This window comes from Salmo salar, chromosome ssa15, assembly GCF_905237065.1.
Source record: "Salmo salar chromosome ssa15, Ssal_v3.1, whole genome shotgun sequence".
Taxonomy (NCBI): Eukaryota; Metazoa; Chordata; class Actinopteri; order Salmoniformes; family Salmonidae; genus Salmo; species Salmo salar.
In genome coordinates this window covers 84,159,613-84,172,620 of record NC_059456.1, presented here as the reverse complement: position 1 = coordinate 84,172,620, position 13,008 = coordinate 84,159,613, and the positions used below count along the sequence as shown (strand labels likewise).

The 13,008-nt window shown below is 44.9% G+C and overlaps 1 protein-coding gene across 2 annotated transcripts in view; it reads left to right on the top strand.

Moving 5' to 3' along the window:
- LOC106572344 (protein kinase C and casein kinase substrate in neurons protein 1) overlaps nucleotides 1–13,008 on the top strand; it is a 51,747-nt gene that overhangs the window by 9,708 nt on the left and 29,031 nt on the right. For both annotated transcript variants that reach the window (XM_014146386.2, XM_014146389.2), the window contains exon 2: nucleotides 716–786. The gene's annotated coding sequence lies outside the window, so the exon portion shown is untranslated. The remainder of the gene's footprint in view (nucleotides 1–715; nucleotides 787–13,008) is intronic.

The window sequence follows — 13,008 nt, the reverse complement described above, 5'->3', positions numbered from 1 at the left end:
GGGATGCACATGGAGTGGTATGATATCAGAGGCACTGCATATTTTTATAGCCTCACATAATTCCTTTTCCCAGAAGGTTCCTGGCCTGCCACAGAGTCAAACACACAGACTGTGTCCTCCAAAATGTAAGTAAGCAGACTAGACATGCAGTCACACATTAGAGAGGAACATGGAGGGCACAAGGGAGAAATAATGGGCTGTGTTACCCTTTTAAAGGATTTGTAACTCATGGCTCCACAGTCAAGGAGGAGCAATTGGAGGGTATGGGCTTACTGTTGTAACTACCAAAATGACTGTTATCGGCTTCAAAGTATCACTTTGAAAACTTTGCCTCTCGGTTTCAGGAACAATTAGAATTTACTCCAGGGAGCTGAATGTGACTTAAAAAAAACAGAAAAATGCATTTCCACAGTTTTGCTAAAATGCATGGAAAGAGTGTGAGTGTAGGAGAGTGAAGAAAATATCATGGTCAGTAACAATTCTTGTGTTGGTGAATTATAAGAGCTGGTCATTGGCTCAGATCCATAGACTGTCCATCCCATCCTTTGTGCTGTGTCTGGTGGTCTTGTGTTTGGCCAAGGTGACACACTGCCATCTTATCTTCCACATGCTGAATCGTGGTCAGATCAGCTTTATTCAAATAAGACTGCAGAAAATAGAAGGCGTCTGCTACACGTATCCCTGAACCTGTCTCTCTGTCTGTCTCTCTGTGTAGGTGACCTCCTGTAAAGGACAGCAGCTCTCTCCAGGGTTTATGGAAACCTGATTTCTCATCCAGCGGTGAAGGTGAGTCTTCAACCTTGTCCTCTTTGTCTAATTCTCTGTAGGATTTAGTATGATTGTCTGTTTACATGGGATAGCACTGCAGTGGTCATCAGGCTTATCAGAGGAACCACATGTTGTTGGCTGTCATTTAGTCTCTGAAGCATTGTTCTAATGGCCGTTTGGGTCATGAATCTTTAACTAAGTAAGCGCTCCCATTGGGCTAATAAAAAGCACATCAGCAACCCCACTAATATTTCATGAGGAGGTCATTCCGTTATAGCCCCGGGGTCACTGGGGGTTTCCTGTAAGAGGGCACTGCACTCAGATAAACAGGCCATTCTATTTCCTGTCCATTCTATTCCATCCAATGTAACCTGTGACATACAGTAAATACTTACCTATGTCCACATACCCTAGGCCTTCTCTGACTTGGCCTTGGTGTCCTCTAGTATTTAACCCTTCATTCCAAATTTGGTCTCACCTGGTCTATGGATTGCAGTTCAAGCCTTTACTGCTGACTTCCCCTTGCAGTTTTGCAGGCAAAGTAAATTATACATTCACAAGTGCTTTCATCATATCCCCTAGAATAGCACAAACACCGTCAAACAATAATTCTGGAATAATTACAGAGTTCCTTGTTTGATCACTTGCTCTTTGTGGTCTGTAAGAGAGCACCTTCCTTCCCACTCCCGGGAGGTGATGAGAGTAGGCTGTGTTTGGTTAGCACAGACATGTTGTTTGCATATGCAGGGTTGTTAGAGTGGATTCTCTGCTCATCATCAACACATCGTGGCCCGGTTCTGTGGGTCTACTCTACTCCAGGAAGCACAGCTGTCTGGGCTGGGTAATAGAAGGGAGCTGCATGGGAGCAAACTGGAGCCTAGAACAAACACAGGGGACCTAACCTGCACACTCCAAACTACTCACGCATACTGATCTGTGTTGGTGGGAAAATAGGGACTCTAGGAATTGTGTTTGTGCATGTACATGCATGAAGTCCTGTAAATCAATAGCGTGCGATCCATCAAATGCACAAACTGCAAGAATGAAAATAGTTAGTCAAGTTACCCATTGTTCTTTTGGAGTCATAATGCATACACTGACTGTAAACGATAGTCAGATTAACCTTGATCAACCAAGACCTTAGACCTTAAAGTGACTGATCTCTCTGTGGACTTAAGAGTTGTGTATTAATAGAAGCATAAGATGCTTATGGTCTGCACATTTAGACAGAGCTCCTGTCTTTGTATCTCAACTGTCAGGCATGGTTGGTCATGTCTGTTTAGTGCTGCTCATATACTGCCTTGATTGACTTGAGGTTGTGATTGGAGTGATACGACCAAACCCGTAGTAGATCCCGTACACTTTGCTCTGTATGTATGCATCTGCTAAACTCTCTCTGACACAACATAATCATTGTAGTAAGGCAGTTATGTAGGTGTTATGTATAGGTGTTACAAAGACTAAGCTGTAGATTCATGTCAGCAGTTTAGACATGGTGTTAGATAGCATGTAGATTAATGCCAGTAGTTTAAACATGGTGTTAGATAGCATGTAGATTAATGTCAGTAGTTAGCATGTAGATTCATGTCAGTAGTTAGCATGTAGATTCATGTCAGTAGTTAGCATGTAGATTAATGTCAGTAGTTAGCATGTAGATTAATGTCGGTAGTTAGCATGTAGATTAATGTCGGTAGTTAGCATGTAGATTAATGTCAGTAGTTAGCATGTAGATTAATGTCAGTAGTTAGCATGTAGATTAATATCGGTAGTTAGCATGTAGATTAATATCGGTAGTTAGCATGTAGATTAATGTCAGTAGTTAGCATGTAGATTAATATCGGTAGTTAGCATGTAGATTGTCAGTAGTTTAAACATGGTGTTAGATAGCATGTAGATTAATGTCAGTCATCATTAGTCCTTCTGAAAAAAAAAACGAATTAACAAATTAGAAAAGTAAAAGAAAGAAAAGAAAAATATTTACAAAAATTGAATTAGGGCTTCTGCCGTTTTATTTTTACCCTCCATTTACATTGAGTTATTTTTACATTTTAGTTGTTTAGCAGACACACTTATCCAGAGCAAGTTACAGTTAGTGCATTAATCTAACAGCTAGGTGAGACAACCACATATCACAGTCGTAGTAAGCACATTTTTCCTCAATAAAGAAGTAATCAGCAAAGTCAGTGCCAGTAGGAAAAGAAGAAGGGGGGCTAAGACTGAGATGTCTTTTTTAAGATACTCTTTGAATAAGTAGGGTCTCAGATGTTTTTGGAAGATGGGCAGGGACTCCGTTGACATACCGTGTCTGTGATAATTCTAGATTAACATGGGATTATTGTGAGAGCATGTCAAGGTATGTAATGTCTCTGCTTGGTTATCACAACGTCAATTTGCACCTCAGCGCTGTTAACCATCCATCATGTATGCTATTCCACAAACATTTTTAGATTCTCTATATCCTCTTATTACAGACATGTATTCAGGTTATTAAGACCTATTGAAGCCAGGGGAACATTTGAGAGAAGGTGGGAACTCTGAGAACAAAATGGAGAAATTCACTATTGAAGCTGTCTCACTTAGAATGAATGAAAATCCTAATTCAGCCATGTTAAACGAATCACACACACACATATATATATACTGTGAACCATCAGATCCTCCTCTCCACCCTCTCCGAGTTGGGCATCTCCGGCGCGGCCCACGCTTGGATTGCGTCCTACCTGACAGGTCGCTCCTACCAGGTGGCGTGGCGAGAATCTGTCTCCGCACCATGCGCTCTCACCACTGGTGTCCCCCAGGGCTCTGTTCTAGGCCCTCTCCTATTCTCGCTATACACCAAGTCACTTGGCTCTGTCATATCCTCACATGGTCTCTCCTATCATTGCTATGCAGACGACACACAATTAATCTTCTCCTTTCCCCCTTCTGATAACCAGGCGGCGAATCACATCTCTGCATGTCTGTCAGACATATCAGTGTGGATGACGGATCACCAGCTCAAGCTGAACCTCGGCAAGACGGAGCTGCTCTTCCTCCCGGGGAAGGACTGCCCGTTCCATGATCTCGCCATCACGGTTGACAACTCCCTTGTGTCATCCTCCCAGAGTGCTAAGAACCTTGGCGTGATCCTGGACAACACCCTGTCGTTCTCCACTAACATCAAGGCGGTGACCCGATCCTGTAGGTTCATGCTCTACAACATTCGCAGAGTACGACCCTGCCTCACACAGGAAGCGGCGCAGGTCCTAATCCAGGCACTTGTCATCTCCCGTCTGGATTACTGCAACTCGCTGTTGGCTGGGCTCCCTGCCTGTGCCATTAAACCCCTACAACTCATCCAGAACGCCGCAGCCCGTCTGGTGTTCAACCTTCCCAAGTTCTCTCACGTCACCCCGCTCCGCTCTCTCCACTGGCTTCCAGTTGAAGCTCGCATCCGCTACAAGACCATGGTGATTGCCTACGGAGCTGTGAAGGGAACGGCACCTCCATACCTTCAGGCTCTGATCAGGCCCTACACCCAAACAAGGGCACTGCGTTCATCCACCACTGGCCTGCTGGCCCCCCTACCTCTGAGGAAGCACAGTTCCCGCTCAGCCCAGTCAAAACTGTTCGCTGCTCTGGCACCCCAATGGTGGAACAAGCTCCCTCACGACGCCAGGACAGCGGAGTCAATCACCACCTTCCGGAGACACCTGAAACCCCACCTCTTTAAGGAATACCTAGGATAGGATAAAGTAATCCTTCTAACCCCCCCCTTAAAATATTTAGATGCACTATTGTAAAGTGGTTGTTCCACTGGATATCATAAGGTGAATGCACCATTTTGTAAGTCGCTCTGGATAAGAGCGTCTGCTAAATGACTTAAATGTAATGTAAATGTAAATATACACACACACACACTTTGGCAGTATTTACCGTGCCTTTGAAGAGCCCCCATCAGTATTCTGGGGAGCGACAGGCAGTTAAACGTAGAGAAGGAAGAAGAAGGCTGGTGTTTGAAGAGCTCCGCTCACAGATTTACTATCGCCTCCTTCCTTTCACTCCTTTCCCTGCTCCCTCTGTCTCTGTATCTCAGCCCCGGCTCTGGGAAAACCTGGACCGGTGCGAAGGGCCATGAGAGCCCTGTCCACATTCACTATCTCTCTCCCAGTTAGAAGGAAGTGGTGGAGCGGACAGCCGTTGCTGCTTCCTGTACAGTGCAGCCAAAGAGGAAGAGGCGAGATCATCTTTGGTGCAGCTCATTTTCTTCCCTTCCTTTAAAACCATTTAAAATATCTCAGTCTTCCTCCTCCTCTCTCTTTATCCTCCTCGGCTCTCCATCCTACTCTCTTCCCTCCCTCCATGGGTTTATCTCTTTACCACACTCAATGTCACCAGGAGGCTTGTGGGTTACATAAGCATTGCAGCAGCACTATCTGGACAGGGGTGTGTTAAATCAGGACTAGGAGTCACATGTGCTAAGGGTGTGTGTGTGTGTGTGTGTGTGTCCAACGTATGTGCACTCTGCAATTTGTGCCTTGAACAAAGCTTGCCTACTGTGCGATATCAGCAGTGCCAAGCCTGGGGATCTGCACACTATCCATTCAACACCTCTCTCTTTTTCTTTCTCTCTGTCTTTCTTTCTCTCTGTTACCTGGACAGGGCTGTAGAATATGAGTATGATGCTACACAGTGGCTGCTTAATAATGCTTCTGTAATATTGGGGACATGCAGTCCTTAAATTGCACACACAGCCAGCAACAGAGCCGCCAACAGAATAATGAAAACCACGCTGCTCCATTGTACTCTGCTCTAAATTTGCATCAACATTTTGCTCTCCTTGAAGCTTTGTAATGAAAATGAATGCTAATCATAATGCAGTGTGTGCAGTGAGGACTTTCAAGACAGAAAGAAATGTGTAATGCAGTATGTGCACAGGGAATTCATACCTGTAAATTCTGAGGCTCTTGATAGAAAACTGCTATTCAAACCTTGCATTAAGCTCTATTAATCTCTCAATTACATTGAATGGAACAATGTTCAGTATACCTTGACTTTGATCTCTTCATGTTGTAATTGTGACATTCCTCCATCTTACAGCTCCAAGATAGACTGACTGTGAGTTATTTTATGTACATTCTCTTTTTTTTTTCTCCTTTTCTTTTAAGAGCTTTTTCACAACGGACCAGTCAGTCAATGGCCCCTCAGGGATTATGGAGTATGCAATGGTACTTAAATATAACATTCTAATAGAAAATGGTATCTTGTAGCTCATGAATTAACAAAATCATTTTCCACATAAAACATCACACTAAGGTGTACGGCGTTCAATGTTTAACAGGGAATGATAGTATGTCTATATTGCTCCAGAGAAGTAGCTCATTGTTCCCGCGTTGGCCCAGATGCTAGGGCGGCAGGTAGCCTAGCGGTTAAGAGTGTTGGGCCAGTAACCGAAAGGTCGCTGGTTTGAATCCCCGAGCCGACTAGGTAAAAAAATCTGCCTGTGCCATTGACCAAGGCACTTACCTCTAATTTCTCCTGGATAAGAGCTTCTGCTAAGTTTCATAAATGCATGTAAATTGTGAAGGCTTTTGTCTGTAATGTCTTTTTTGTTACGCGTCAGATCCAAGTAAGACTATCTGTTGCCATTGGCGTCGGCTAATGGGGATCCTAATAAAATCACATAAAAAAACTCAAAGCTGCTTATTCCATTTACATTTACATTTAAGTCATTTAGCAGACGCTCTTATCCAGAGCGACTTACAAATTGGTGCATTCACCTTATAATATCCAGTGGAACAACCACTTTACAATAGTGCATCTAAATCTTCAAGGGGGGGTTAGAAGGATTACTTTATCCTATCCCAGGTATTCCTTAAAGAGGTGGGGTTTCAGGTGACTCCGGAAGGTGGTGATTGACTCCGCTGTCCTGGCGTCGTGAGGGATATATTCCGATATTGCTATTCTAACATTATGGCAAGGTTTTGGCTTTGCTGCATGGCTAGTCTACTTGGCTCTGGCCTGTCTTGTAGCATATAGACATTTACTGTGGCTATTATACTCATCCTGTAGCTGTGTTTGTTCTCAGTACCATGCTCAGGGCTGGATCAGCTCTTTGTTGACACTGTGTATTGACTCTTGTTGATTTGACAGGAGTGATTTAGTATGTGGTGTGAAGGTGGGAAATTAATCAAGTCCCCCTGAGAACATGGGTTGAATCTGCTTTACCCATCTTCATCTTCTAAGGAGAAAGAAAAGAAAGACATAATGAGAAAGAAAGGCAGAGAGTCTTTTGACAGGGACAGAGGGCCAAATCTGTCTGTCCCTGGAATCTTAACAAGACCACAGAGCCCAATACTGACCAGGCTAAGCTTGTCCCATGTGACCAGGTCAGTGGCTCTTGCCTGCTGGAGCAAGGACATCAGCAGCTGTTCCTGCTGTACTCTAACGGAATGCTGGGCCTGGGCTGGGCAGGCTAGGATGAAATATCTAGCATGAGAGCTCATCGTAATGGGGAGGGAAGCAGGGAAAGATGTGAGGGGGCTGGGTGTGGTGGTTTTGTTCCTCCACCATCCAGAGAGAGATGGAGAGGCAGAAGACCTGGCCCTGCAGCAAGCCCTAGAGCTCTGTTATCTACAGTCGTGGCCAAAAGTTTTGAGAATGGCACAAATATTAATTTCCACAAAGTTTGCTGCTTCAATGTCTTTAGATATTTTTGTCAGATGTTACTATGGAATACTGAAGTATAATTACAAACATTTCATAAGTGTCAAAAGCTTTTATTGACAATTACATGAAGTTGATGCAAAGAGTCAATATTTGCAGTGTTGACCCTTCTTTTTCAAGACCTCTGCAATCCGCCCTGGCATGCTGTCAATTAACTTCTGGGCCACATCCTGACTGATGGTATCCCATTCTTGCATAATCAATGCTTGGAGTTTGTCAGAATTTGTGGGGTTTTGTTTGTCCACCCACCTCTTGAGGATTGACCACAAGTTCTCAATGGGATTAAGGTCTGGGGAGTTTCCTGGCCACGTTTCCTGGCACTTTTGCCTTATGGCAAGGTGCTCCATCATGCTGGAAAAGACATTGTTCATCACCAAACTGTTCCTGGATGGTTGAGAGAAGTTGCTCTCGGAGGATGTGTTGGTACCATTCTTTATTCATGGCTGTGTTCTTAGGCAAAATTGTGAGTGAGCCCACTCCCTTGGATGAGAAGCAACCCCACACATAAATGGTCTCAGGATGCTTTACTGTTGGCATGACACAGGACTGATGGTAGCGCTCACCTTGTCTTCTCCGGACAAGTTTTTTTCCGGATGCCCCAAACAATCAGAAAGGAGATTCATCAGAGAAAATGACTTTACCCAGTCCTCAGCAGTCCAATCCTTGTACCATTTGCAGAATATCAGTCTGTCCCTGATGTTTTTCCTGGAGAGAAGTGGCTTCTTCGCTGCCCTTCTTGACACCAGGTCACTGGTGGTGCCCCGATCCCACAGCTGAATCAACTTTAGGAGACGGTCCTGGCGCTTGCTGGACTTTCTTGGGTGCCCTGAAGCCTTCTTCACAACAATTGAACTGCTCTCCTTGAAGTTCTTGATGATCCGATAAATGGTTGATTTAGGTGCAATCTTACTGGCAGCAATATCCTTGCCTGTGAAGCCCTTTTTGTGCAAAGCAATGATGACGGCACATGTTTCCTTGCAGGTAACCATGATTGCAGAGGAAGAACAATGATTCCAAGCACCACCCTCCTTTTGAAGCTTCGGGTCTGTTGAACTCAATCAGCATGACAGAATGATCTCCAGCCTTGTCCTCGTCAACACTCACACCTGTGTTAACGAGGGAATCACTGACATGATGTCAGCTGGTCCTTTTGTGGCAGGGCTGAAATGCAGTGGAAATGTTTTTGGGGGATTCAGTTCATTTGCATGGTGAAGAGGGACTTTGCAATTAATTGCAATTCATCTGATCACTCTTCATAACATTCTGAAGTATATGCAAATTGCCATCATACAAACTGAGACAGCAGACTTCGTGAAAATTAATATTTGTCATTCTCAAAACCTTTGGCCACGACTGTACTGTAGGCCACCTCTGAATCAGAGGACTGAGTCACACGTTTGTCTCCCCAAATAGTGATCCCATCCAGCCAGACTGCTCTGTGCAGACAGACAACTTAGGCAGCTTTAAAACATGTTTTAATATTTTGCAGTAACGAAAGAGAAAAATCAAATATTTACTAATGGTAATTCATTTGTTTTTCCTATGTGAGTTAGCGAGAGAGAGGGTGTGTGTATACATGATGACAGAGATTAGTTGTATGAGCAGGATGTATTACATCTGTGTGTCTGTTTGTTAAGGCCAGATCTGAGTAGACATTTAGGGGCAATGTGAATGCAATGGTTACTGGTGTATTTGTACTGAATCACTCTGGCTGAGTTCATTATGATCATTGTGATGGTGTATAGCGCAGTCCCGCCCACATGCATTTCTGCACCATACTGGTTTCCCTCCCACTCACACGAGGAGGAATGCATCCCACGCACACAAACTGCAGTGCATTCACATTATGCTCAATACTGCTCAGATTCTGCCTTGGATTAGGTTTGCTTCCAGTCAATGATCCAGTCCTTTCTTGAAAGAGCTTCCAAAGAGCAGCCTGTAGAACTTATATCTCACTCAGTGCTGCAGCCCCTTCATTCCCTCTCTTCATTCCCTCTCTTTATTCCCTTGTCTCTGAGAGGACATTTGACATCGTCGTCCTCATATGACGTTTCTCCCTCCTTATATTGCTGGGAACTTCCATGGCAGAAATCAGCTAAAAAGATGGGTCGGAACCCGATGTAAATCAGTGACACCTCGCAACACGTCAAACCAATGAAATGCCTTGCTTGGGCGGAGCTCTGAAGGTGTGCACCAGATTAGAGAAAGTTAGAAATTGAAGGTGTCATAGGGACTGGTCCAATTGAAGGTGTCATAGGGACTGGTCCAATTGAAGGTGTCATAGGGACTGGTCCAATTGAAGGTGTCATAGGGACTGGCCCAATTGAAGGTGTCATAGGGACTGGCCCATTTGAAGGTGTCATAGGGACTGGTCCAATTGAAGGTGTCATAAGGACTGGCCCAATTGAAGGTGTCATAGGGACTGGTCCAATTGAAGGTGTCATAGGGACTGGTCCAATTGAAGGTGTCATAGGGACTGGTCCAATTGAAGGTGTCATAAGGACTGGCCCAATTGAAGGTGTCATAGGGACTGGCCCAATTGAAGGTGTCAAAAAAGTGCATCCCCCTCCCCAAGATAAAAAGTATTTTCACATGACTCTCCCCTTGTACTGTAAAAAATGAGCACACCCTTCCCCTTCATAGAATTAACTCAAAATAATGTTTATGACCACAAATGACAATAACTGTAGCGATCTTGTGTTTATAAACGTGGATATCGACTTTGCCAATTCAACATGCTTTTGTGGTAAAGTCAATGCCCCTCAGGGCTACGGGCCAGAAGGTTGAGGGTTCACTGACCACAACGAACGAGCTTACTCTCCCTGCCTGTTTCATTGAGGCCTACACTACAATCAGACAATAATCGGCTTGGGAAAAATTAGATTTTCAACATTTTGATGCCATATTTATAAGTATATAAAATATATGCCAAAAAAATCCACCAATAGGTTTGTGTGCCAATGCTCCACACAACCAATAGCACAATAAATAGACTGTCAATCTCAACAAATAGAATATACAGTGCATTTGGAAAGTATTCCCCTCGACTTTTTCCAAATGTTGTTACATTACAGCCTTATTCTAAAATTGGTTAAAAAATGTCCTCATCAATCTACACACAATCAAATCAAATCAAAGTTTATTTGTCAAGTGCGCCGAATACAACAGGTGTAGACCTTACAGTGAAATGCTTACTTACAGACTCTAATCAATAGCGCAAAAAAGGTGTTAGGTGAACAATAGGTATGTAAAGAAATAAAACAACAGTAAAAAGACAGGCTATATAGAGTAGCGAGGCTATAAACGTAGCGAGGCTACATACAGACACCGGTTAGTCAGGCTGATTGAGGTAGTATGTACATGTAGATATGGTTAAAGTGACTATGCATATATGATGAACAGAGAGTAGCAGTAGTGTAAAAGAGGGGTTGGCGGGACACAATGCAGATAGCCTGGTTAGCCAATGTGCGGGAGCACTGGTTGGTCGGCCCAATTGAGGTAGTATGTACATGAATGTATAGTTAAAGTGACTATGCATATATGATAAACAGAGAGTAGCAGCAGCGTAATAAGAGGGTTTGGGGAGGATGGGGGGGGCACACAATGCAAATAGTCTGGGTAGCCATTTGATTACCTGTTCAGGAGTCTTATGGCTTGGGGGTAAAAACTGTTGAGAAGGCTTTTTGTCCTAGACTTGGCACTCCGGTACCGCTTGCCATGCAGTAGTAGAGAGAACAGTCTAAGACTGGGGTGGCTGGGGTCTTTGACCATTTTTAGGGCCTTCCTCTGACACCGCCTGGTGTAGAGGTCCTGGATGGCAGGCAGCTTAGCCCCAGTGATGTACTGGGCCATACGCACTACCCTCTGTAGTGCCTTGCGGTCAGAGGCCGTGCAATTGCCATACCAGGCAGTGATGCAACCAGTCAGGATGTTCTCGATGTTGCAGCTGTAGAACCTTTTGAGGATCTCAGGACCCATGCCAAATCGTTTTAATTTCCTGAGGGGAATAGGCTTTGTCGTGCCCTCTTCACAACTGTCTTGGTGTGTTTGGACCATTCTAGTTTGTTGTTGATGTGGACACCGAGGAACTTGAAGCTCTCAACCTGCTCCACTACAGCCCCGTCAATGAGAATGGGGGCGTGCTCGGTCCTCCTTTTCCTTTAGTTCACAATTATCTCCTTAGTCTTGGTTACATTGAGGGATAGGTTGTTATTCTGGCACCACACGGCCAGATCTCTGACCTCCTCCCTATAGGCTGTCTCGTCGTTGTCTGTGATCAGGCCTACCACTGTTATGTCATCTGCAAACTTAATGATGGCGTTGGAGTCGTGCCTGGCCATGCAGTCGTGGGTGAACAGGGAGTACAGGAGGGGACTGAGCACGCACCCCTGTGGAGCTCCAGTGTTGAGGATCAGTGTGGCAGATGTGTTGCTACCTACCCTCACCACCTGGGGGCGGCCCGTCAGGAAGTCCAGGATCCAGTTGCAGAGGGAGGTGTTAAGTCCCAGGATCCTTAGCTTAGTGATGAGCTTTGAGGGTACTATGGTGTTGAACGCTGAGCTGTAGTCAATGAATAGCATTCTCACATAAGTGCTTATTTTGTCCAGGTGGGAAAGGGCAGTGTGGAGTGCAATAGAGATTGCATCATCGGTGGATCTGTTTGGGCGGTATGCAAATTGGAGTGGGTCTAGGGTTTCTGGGATAATGGTGTTGATGTGAGCCATTACCAACCTTTCAAAGCACTTCATGGCTATGGACGTGAGTGCTACGGGTCTGTAGTCATTTAGGCAGGTTGCCTTTGTGTTCTTGAGCACAGGGACTATGGTGGTCTGCTTGAAACATGTTGGTATTACAGACTCAGACAGGGACATGTTGAAAATGTCAGTGAAGACAGCTGCCAGTTGGTCAGCACATGCCCGGAGCACACGTCCTGGTAATCCATCTGGCCCCGCAGCCTTGTGTATGTTGACCTATTTAAAGGTCTTACTCACGTCGGCTACGGAGTGTGATCACACAGTCATCTGGAACAGCTGATGCTCTCATGCATGCCTCAGTGTTGCTTGCCTCGAAGCGAGCATAGAAGTGATTTAGCTCGTCTGGTACGCTCGTGTCACTGGGCAGCTCGCAGCTGTGCTTCCCTTTGTAGTCTGTAATAGTTTGCAAGCCCTGCCACATAAGACGAGGGTCGGAGCCGGTGTAGTATGATTCATTCTTAGCCCTGTATTGACGCTTTTCCTGTTTGATGGTTCGTCGCAGGGCATAGCAGGATTTCTTGTAAGCTTCCGGGTTAGAGTCCCGCACCTTGAAAGCGGCAGCTCTACCCTATAGCTCAGTGCGAATGTTGCCTGTAATCCATGGCTTCTGGTTGTGGTATGTACCTGTCACTGTGGGGACAACGTCCTCGATGCACTTATTGATAAAGCCAGTGACTGATGTGGTGTACTCCTCAATGCCATCGGAAGAATCCCGGAACATGTTCCAGTGTGTGATAGCAAAACTGTCCTGTAGTTTAGCATCTGACCACTTTTTTATAAG